The sequence below is a fragment of the Stegodyphus dumicola genome, chromosome 6 (genome assembly GCF_044657685.1).
Source record: "Stegodyphus dumicola isolate Sdum_Otavi_A_Nest chromosome 6, ASM4465768v1".
In the NCBI taxonomy this organism is placed as follows: Eukaryota; Metazoa; Arthropoda; class Arachnida; order Araneae; family Eresidae; genus Stegodyphus; species Stegodyphus dumicola.
Window position 1 is genome coordinate 61,201,533 of NC_140773.1, and position 9,522 is coordinate 61,211,054.

Genomic DNA, 9,522 nt, shown 5'->3' on the forward strand with positions numbered 1-9,522 from the left:
GCAAAAATGGCTCTGTACCCTCTCATCAAAAGAGATTCAAAATTTAACAGTCAATTAAAGAAAAGAGTTTACATGATGCTGATTAGACCGACACTACTTTACGCAATTCCCATATGGGCTACAGTGTTCAAAACGTACAGACACAAGTTACAAGTCTTTCAAAACAAGATTCTAAGAGAAATAGTTAATTCTCCTTGGTTCGTTCGAAATTTGCAAATACACAAAGAATTAAAAATCAGACCAATTGCTGACCAAATTATTTCAACCTGCCACAACTTTTATAGTAAAATTGAACAGTCTCAATATGATCATATTAAGGAACTAATCAATTATGATCCAACACTTGAAAATGCTGCTAAGCGTCCTAGGAGCATTTTTCATAATCCAAGGTGGTGAAACTTGTAAATAGCTGTACATACTGTAAATATTTCCCCACTAGAGACTTTTGTGTGTTTTTTTTTTTTTTTTTCAACTTATTTAGGACTTAAAAAAGCTCAGTGGATTACTACTTTATATCATTATTTTCAAGAATTTTATATTTTATTAGTGTTCCTATAAAAAGACTTTGTTAGGGACACACAAACTGACTTAATTATGTGTGTTTCACCATCCCGCCTTCTAAACTGTGACATGCTGAAATATTGTGTCTTTTAAAATTACAAGTTTTTCTTAAAAAGTGTGTTTATTCCAGGACTTTGTACAGTGTGAACTGTTTGTGAATACTGTTAATTTATATGACTTTAACATTTCTCGTAAGAGAACTCTTGAAATTCACCAGAAATATGTTACTGTTGACTTATTCCTCATTTGAGCCACTCCCACCAGTATAATTACGATCCATTTCATTCTGAACCTGTTTCAAAAGCATACTTAATTTAAATTACTTAATGTTTATTTTTTCAAATGCTTTATTAAGCAAACTTTTCAGCTAGTTATATCTTTCGTCACAGCTCGAACAGCTCCCAGATGCTTTTTCACTCTACATACCTTTGTATTTGCTTCAGCTTCGCCTAGTAGGCGCGGCGTTACACGCCCATTTTTGCAATCATATATACCAACGCCTAAAGGCATTTTTTTCAAAAGCGGTGGTTAAAGCAGCAGAGGCTGCTAATTGCCTCCTAACCATTCAAAAGACAAGACAAGACAGTCTCTACCTCAGTTCCAGTCTCCGCGCCATGAAGGAAGGACGTCTCTTCAGCGAGCTGCCATATAATTGCTTTATCACCATCACTACCTGCAATCAAGATCTTCTAGCAAAGTTATCAATCTGTTCGCATAGAATCACATCTCCCGCAGATTTTTAAAATCTGCCTATGAATATTTTCAACGCGTTCATATTTATTATTTGCACTATCCTACACAAGCCACATGCCAATGAGCCTATTAATCTTAAACTCTTTCCTCTCCGCTTTCTGCTTTAGTGTTGTATTGTGTATAAAAAATTTATAAAAACCAAAAAAAGTATAAAATATAAAATACAAAAAAATTATAAAACCTAAAAACTTATAAAAAATATTATGATACTTAAGTTTTTATTTTCTCATCTCTATCCTTAAACTTTCTTGAGCCAGTGGCTCCCTCTAGTGTGCATCAAGTAATTCACTTATGCAAAATTTTTTCCTATTTCTGCTCGCTTTAAGTAATTCTGATGAGGAGGTAAATGGTTTTGAACCATAGGAACTCCGTAATTTTTAAATCATTGGCATTGATCTGACTTCGTACATTCAAAAATGGAGTTACTTAGCTCTTCCGAAATGTTTGATTTTGTTCAAGGAGGCGTAAATTCTCGCTGTAATACTGAACCAGAGAGCATTTTAAAAAGCTGATCATTTGGTAATGCACGGAATTTTACTTGAAATCCAATGTACAAGTTTTGGCTTTCTATTTAAGGATAAGTTCTATAGCGTCCTGATCGCATGAAATCGAAGGACATTTCATTGTTCAAAAAGGACAAATAAAAATTTTAAAAAAAAATTCTTGTTCATGTAAAGGAGGAACTGCTGGCTGTTGTAGGAAATTGTGTCGCTGGGTTAAAATGCGGTTTAGCCCACTGCTTGGCGATTGTTTTTCAATGGGCAATAAAGCCGCCAACATGGCTAACCCGATGTTTTGAAGCTGTGTTGTTATTCTGTTGCCACTAAATGTTATCGCCCTGTGTTATATTTAAAGAAATTAAATATTGAAAAATCTGCATAAATGTTTCTCGCATTGTGATAAAACAACGGTACCTAGAGCCATCAAATTTTGAATAACATACGTTTCCAACCTAATATGGGTATCTGGAAGCCCAAACTTGGAATTTTTTTTTATTATCTGATTGATATTTTGTAAAACTTGAACGATATTTTGATTAGCAAACTCAAAGATTTCAAAGCGAGCAACGGCAACACAGTGCGAGAAAAAAAACATTTTTACGTGCAGAGTGCATAACTGTGTATCGGAAATTCTAAAGATATGCTCATTTTAAAATTATATTGCGATATTGCTGTTGAACTGAATTTTATGGTTTAAGTGTAAAGAACATTATATTTGATAAAGAAAGGTAACACACAAAATGTTAAAAAAAAACGCCCCTTTGGGCGTAATGTAAAATCTAAAAGCTTTCATTTTTTACAATTTATTTATTTATTTATTTTTATTTTTACTTGTTAATTCTGTTGCGGTTTGAATATTCTTATGCGGTGGTTCTTTTTTTAATCGAGTGTTTCCCCCCCTGTGGGTTTTAGCCTTTTTTCTGCATATATTACGGAAACGGCGTATAAAACGTTAGTAAATTTATTTAAAGATGAGGAGGGATCCAAAAGGATTTCCCCTGAGATAAATTCATATATAAAACCCCTCTAAAACACTTTACATTTTTCTTGAAAAGGGTAAGTGAAAAAATTTTTCTTGTATGGTTCGTTTTAAAGTTGCTTATTTTTAATATTTTGTATTTCTTTTTGGCTCAATCCTAGACGATTGGAAAAGCTGACGTTGTGCTATTCTCTGATGTTTTTTTTTTAATGAAAGTAGATCGATATGTACATGAGCAAAGCCAATGCAGTGCGCAATGCCGACGTTGTGCGCGATGCCGAGTATGTGCAATTCTGGGATGTTTTTTTGAAGTGAAAATAGATCGATGTGCACATGGGCAAAGCCAATGTAGTTGCGCAATGCCGAGTTTGTGCAATTCTGGGATGTTTTTTAAGTGAAAATAGATCGATGTGCACATGGGCAAAGCCAATGTGGTGCGCGATGCCGAGTTTGTGCAATTCTGGGATGTTTTTTAAGTGAAAATAGATCGATGAGCACATGGGCAAAGCCAATGTAGTGTGCAATGCCGAGTTTGTGCAATTCTGGGATGTTTTTTAAGTGAAAATAGATCGATGTGCACATGGGCAAAGCCAATGTGGTGCGCAATGCCGAGTTTGTGCAATTCTGGGATGTTTTTTAAGTGAAAATAGATCGTTGTGCCCATGGGAAAAGCCAATGTGGTGCGCAATGCCGAGGTTGTGCGCGATGCCGAGTTTGTGCAATTCTAGGATGTTTTTTTAAGCGAAATAGATCGATATGCACATGGGCGAAGCCAATGTGGTGCGCAATGCCGAGTTTGTGCAGTTCTCTAATGTTTTCTAAGTAAAAACAGATCGACTTGCACATGGACAAAGCCAAGGCAGTGCGCAATGCCAAGTTTGTGTAATTATCTGAATTTTTTAATCTTATTTAATTGACTTCAAATTGTATAGCAGGCTTTTCTATACACTGTTTCTGGTATGCATAGTGACTGATATCTCTTTAAGATGCACGCAAATAAATTTTAGCAAATGAATACTTCGCATGAATCATGCATTTTGCGAGAAATAAACTTCCATGTTTGAATGAAAATGTTGTAAATTTCTACGAGGTTTAAACCTCTCGCATTTGTTGTGAATTACACGTAGCGTTTAAGCGAAACTAATGGTATTTTGTGTTTTAAATTTAAATTTCAGATTTTATTTTATTTTTTTAATTTCATTATATTTGTCGTCTTTTTTTAATTTCCTACCGTTGACAATATTACTTATCGTAGCTTTAGATATCGAAAAGCCATGGCTTTCACAGCGTTTTTTAATACCTAGATACGAATAAATTTCTTCGGAGAGAGCACAAATGTCCGAAGACAAATTGTCAAGTAGCTGACGATATTTTATGTTTTCAAAAATATATACTTGCAAGTAAAAAGAATTTCCAAGCAGACGATTTCTCTTGGAATTTTTACTTCGTAATTTGGGCAGTTAATTCAGTTGCCGTTTGAATGTTTTTTGGTAGTTATCAATCGAGTGGTTTTATCTGTGTGTTTTTAACATTTTTCTGCATATATTTCGTTAAATAAACAATCGCTATGGATTTATCTGTGATGCTGAGAGAGGTGAGTGAATGAACATGTAAATTTATTACTTTATTGGAAATGAAAGGGAAACGTGCCGTCATTGTCAAAAATGACTTTTTATTTTCCTGAAAAGGGTAAGTGAAAATATATTTTCTTTTAAAAATTGCTTATTTTTAATATTTTCTTATTTTCTTTCACTGTGAGAAATTAGATTTTTTAAATTTATTAATGTGTAGAATTCTAATACGAGAGTATAGAACGTGGTTTAGGAACTTAAGAAACAGGGAAATGAAAGCTGTGTATGATGTTGATATTCAATCATAAATATTTTTCTTTTTTATTAACGTAAAGCTTAAAAATTTTTAGAAAATAATGAAGATTGTTTACTTACTAGTATGTAAGAGATGGTGTCGTTACGTAGCAATAAGGTAATTTTGTAAAGATGATCAGTTAAAATGTTCCGCAATATGAAATTAAAATTTAAAAAAATCTGTTTTTATTTGTATAAATACTAAAGCTTAAAAATATTCACCTGTATGAGAATCTGTGACGTTGTTTACAGTTTTAATAATTGTTACAATTCACATACCGTATTATAGTAGTTTGAAATACAAAAAATTTAGTATACTTATTTCTACATCTGTAGAGAATACATTGTGACGTCACAATCTTAGTCCCACCCATTTATGAACATCACATAGCTCCGCCTTCGCAACTTTGTTTATGCAACGTATTCTGATATTTTACTGGCAATTTTAAAAAAATCGCCGCAGCTGAAAATCGCCAAGCAGGGGCCTAAAGCACATTTTCACCTGTCGCTGTTTTATTGTATTGTGACAGGTAGCTGATTTTAACGTTCACTGATTGTAAACAAATGATTTCATATGTGTTTTACTTGGGATTTCTAGAAAATCTGTGCAGTCAAAAGTGTCTTTTTTCCCCATAAAAATGATATTGAATCATTATATGTATACTAAAATATATTGATCTATTATATGCATCTATTGTATTTATTATACACATGATAGCACTAATCATCAAATGCAATTTTGAGAATAACAAGCAAAGCACTTAAAAATGAAAAAAAAGATACTTGTTATAGAACTATTAATATTCTGTATGTATTATAGAAAATACATGCAATGAATAATACCATGACGAAACATTTCAAAAGAAAAAAAAAAAGCAAAGCAATCCTGGCATATAACATGCAGATAACTTTTGATTACATGATATTACAAGCATTTTATTTAGTTTTGTCCTACAAGTGGTTTAAACAACTCAATACTGGTAGTTTAATCTCAGTTCAAATCCTGGTGAACAAGCTGGCTGTGCAGTTTTTATTTTTTTGCATGTGTTTTGCGAATACGAACCAGTTTTCCGTATAAAGTTCTTCAGTCTGATAACCAATGTGCTTAGCCATATTCAAATAGCCTAATCTAACCTTACCTTTTCTTTAGATTCTATATTCACATGTTATATCTTTATCTGTTAAGATTTGTTCATAACAGGATCACCAGGCTTCTACCAATCTGGCAGGAGCATACTCAAAACATGTTAAAACCATGTGATTTATAACAAAATCGATCATGTTGTCCTTGCAAACCTTTATAAATGTTCCAAATTTTCTTAATAATCTTATTATTTAGAAATGTGTTTATTGTTGTTTTTATATGAACAAAAGCATTTAAATATATCAATTTTAAAAATAATGGAAGTGTTCTTTTAATCATTTTTGCTTTTCTAATGCTGTTTGTAATTAATAACTTTATATCTGAGCTAAAAATTCAAGAATAAGTCTATTAAAAAGGTCTGTGTGATAAGTCTATTAATTAATTACATTGTATGAACTTTCTTTGAATATGAAACACCGAACTAACACTTTGAATATGAAACATTATATATGAAAACACAGAGTCCATTCCAATCTAATAGAAGAATAAATTATATTTACGAATTCACAGTACAAGCTTCTCTGTATTATATTACACGAAGATTAGAAACCAAGTCTCCACATAGGAAATCTTACACTGATATGATGGTCTTGTATTGAAACAAAATTGTAGCAACATAGATGATGTGAATTACATTATGCCAAAGAATTATTTCATCCTAAATAAATTATAGCATTTAGTTTAACCAAAGACTCACAAAACAAAATTTCAGATTTGGGTTAATCTTTGGATTATGGTAACTTGGCGATTTTTTGGCTAAAATTTGGCGACCAACCCTGCTACAGCAACCTGCTAGTTTTTGTTCGGACGCCATTTTGTTTTCACGAAGTAAAGGCATGTTTTTTTTTTACTCAACATTTCCAACAATCTGCTAGCCGAATTACGCTTATGCTAGAACTCTTATGGAACAAAAGTGCTTAATCATGACGAAGATTAGGTGCGAAATTGGGACAAAGGGCAGAATCGCCCACTGCTTGCCGCGTTTTTACGAATTGTACATACACGGTATCATCCATGTACACGTCGACCTATTTTCACTTAAAAAAAATCCCAGAATTGCACAAAAATGGCATTGCGCACACTCTTGACTGTATCCATGTACACTGCTAAAGTCCTAACTAGTAACCTTTATCGCCTTACCAAAATGTCGCAAAACTACCTGTTACCATATTCCAAAGATTAGCCCAGATTTGTTGTAAAATTGGTGTCATGTTTTTCCCTATGCTATAATAACTCCACACATTATCTACATATTTTCTTGTCAGTCAAGAAGATTGATGGAAATAATGTCCTTTCAAAAATTATTGTAACAGATATTTTTTTTTAAGTTACATGATCAACAAAAACTATAGAGATATAGCATATAAAAATACCTTGAAAAATTATTTGTGGAAATTTGGGAGGAACAGATGCTATTTATTTGGTTAGATAATCAACAGATAAAAGTGGTTTATTAAGGATTTCTCAGTGTTATATGAAACCACCGAGAATTTATGAGTATGTTTTGATATCATGCTTATCCATTATTGGGGCTAATGTACATTGTTATCAGTTTTTGTTAGCCAAAAATGGTCGAAAGTAGAGTAAAAATATTAGGAGTTTGACGATAATCATCAGTATACCATAATGTATTTGCATAGAAATATAATACCCAACAGCCAAAAATAAATTAAACTTATCAAATGAATTTTAGTATGCCATAATGGTTTTATGGGAAAATATAACATACCTCTTAAACAACTACAATCATTATATACAACAGCCATTTCATTATAAAAAAGGCATAAATTATATTAATCAGATGAAATTTTTTGTAAGAGCTTCACTATCTGGTTATAATTCTTAAGCAAACAAGAAGCCATTTCCAGTACCATAATATAATTTTCATAAGAACTATCCCATTCCATCGCAGAATATTAAAAGCGTTTCGGTAGAAACAAGAAATTTTATGGTAATTTTCCAACCATATTCTAATATTCAGATTGTAGATTTTAAAATTTTATCATTTAAAAAGTACAATTTCATAGAATGCAAATTTTGGTACATTTCCGTTTCGCCAGCGCAAATCTCGCCAAGCAGACTTTATTAGCGACAACACACAGTATACACATAAAAAATATAGACAAATGTTAGTTCTAAGAATTTTTTATTTTAAAGGTATAAACATTTAAATGTCATTTAAAATTTTGTAAAAAAGCCAATAAATCTTCAAAAAGACATTAATTTAAGAATTTACTATGCTTTGATGGTAAAACATCCTGATTCGCCGGTTCACATCACATGACCCCAAGTGATCTCATTTCACATAAAGTACACTACAAAAATTCAGTTCTCTCAGTAATTATCTACATTAATTTCAAGTTAAATCTTAATTTGGAATACAAGTTTAAATGCAAGAATTATTTCAGTTTGTACGATTTCAATAGCTTAATCAGAAATTATGTAAAACCACAGTACTTTAATTTGCGAGTGCATTCTGATTAGAGTTAATGAATTTAACCTTTGACTTTGCCTTTTCTATATTTTTGCCATCGGGTGAGCGGTATGATAGCATCCTAATTCACATAATTACCGCCCACGAAGACCACCAGCGGCCGAGCGGTAACGCCGCTAAACACTGGTAATTCGGTCCAAGGTTCGAATCCTGCGAACGGGCTGGCTGCATGGGTGTTTTCCCCATGTGTAACTTGTATACGAGCCAGTTTCCCTTATAAAGTCCTCCACAAAGGCATCCCTCCCTTAAGGCATATAGCCTCCAACTAAGTTCTTAGAATGAAGATCTTCATTTTTTTGAGATAAAATGTTTGTCATTTTTTTATTATTAATTTCTTAAAAATAAAGTTTCACTACATTTAAAAAATATTTTATATAATTTTGTTACAAATAGATTATAGATCTTATTATTAAAATCTCATTCAGAAAGTTTACTTTTAATTAATGGATAGAGCCCTATTTCAATGAAAATCATACGTGTACGAACACTTTGGGAACCACTGTAGTTCTATTAGCAACTTGAAATATATATTGTGATATATTCTAAAAGCAAAATCATGTAAAACATAATGATATAAATTAAATGTATATAACAAATATATAAAGCTCTATAATGAATAATGATCATAACCGTATAATAAATGTGAACACACGTTATATCACGGTAAATAACACTGCTGTGAAATGAAGAATATTTCATTAGAAATTTACCTTTTATATATATTTGATAACAAACTGTTATGAAAACAGGTTATGCAACTTAAGAAACAAGTTATATGAAATGCCCGTTAAGTTACTGCAATATCATGACACCGTAAATAAGCATATCATAAGACATATTACCAAGATAAATATAATTTGTTCCTTCTTTTACATCAATAATAAGTTTTTCTTTAAAAATTTTAGCACTAAATGCCAAAACAAATTTATTATCGGTGCCTTTGATGCAAGGTCACACGAAGATAAACTTGATTTAGCAAATTTCTGAAAACATTAAAATCAAAAGTGTTAAATTACAGCAACATCTATTAAACTATTTTTTTAAGCAATTGCCTGGTAAATTTTAACTTTTATATAAAAACTGAATTAAATTACGAATAAGTGACTAAGCTTGTACAGTATTCATGTTCATACATTGGAAATAAATTGCACTTAAATGAAAGATCTGGAAATATAGTCTGCATGATGCATAAAATATGATCAAATCTATTTGTTAAATATTTGAAT